This window comes from Rhipicephalus microplus, chromosome 4 (assembly GCF_043290135.1).
Source record: "Rhipicephalus microplus isolate Deutch F79 chromosome 4, USDA_Rmic, whole genome shotgun sequence".
Taxonomy (NCBI): domain Eukaryota; kingdom Metazoa; phylum Arthropoda; class Arachnida; order Ixodida; family Ixodidae; genus Rhipicephalus; species Rhipicephalus microplus.
In genome coordinates, this window is record NC_134703.1 from 140,691,332 (window position 1) to 140,692,305 (window position 974).

Here is a 974-nt window from a genome sequence, read left to right on the forward strand (position 1 = left end):
ACATATCTTGTTCCCTCCGCATCTTGTTGAAGTAAGGTAAACGAGATCAAGAACTCATCATCATTATCAACCTGCCTACGCCCACTGCATGGCAAAGGTATAGTGACCTAGAATATTCTAGGCCACTCTAGTAAGGGCCTCTGTGATCCACCAATAGACCCGGTCTTGTGCTTTCCGTTGCCACGTTATACCTACGAATTTCGTAATCTCATATGTCCACCTAACTTTCTGTCTCCCCTTAAATGCGCGCCGCAGCCACTCCGTTGTAGATGCGGTGGGTTAGAGTCGGCGTGCATCCGTTGCCGCGAGCAAGGAGCGCTCGAGCGGCGGAGGCGACTTTTCGCGTGTTTCGAAAGTGGTCGCTAACTCACTTGCCTTGTCTGGGAATCCAGCCAGTTACCCTTAATGACCGGCGGTTATCCTGCGCACGTACGCGCTACATGTCCGGCTCATGTCCATTTCTTCTTGATTTCAACAGTGATATCCCTTTTTCCCGGTTTGTTCCCTGAACCACTCAGCTCTCTTCTTGTCTTTTAAGGTTGTACCTATCATTTAACTTTCCATCACTCGCTGCGTCGTCCTCAGTGTTAACTGAACCGTCTTAGTAAGCCTCGAGGTTTCTGCTCCTTAGGTAAGTACCGGCAAGATGCAGCTTTTATATATTTTCCTCTTGAGGGTTAGTGGCAGAATACATTCATGATTTGAGAATGCTTGCCGAAGGAATGCGATCGGGTATGTCCCGCAGTAGTAAGTGCGCCGTGTGGCACCCGTATCACATGCACCGTAGGCGAGTCGTGGCCATGCTCATCGCACTCCGTGACGACTTGATGCTTTTAAGCATGGACTCCGAAATGAACAATCATGCGTGTGAACTCTCAAAGGCTGCAGTGTCAATGTTTAAGTCACTAACGGCGCGGCATCAAACGTATCAAATGGCCAGTTGCGAACTATGTTCCAAAGAAGTCGGCTTAAGC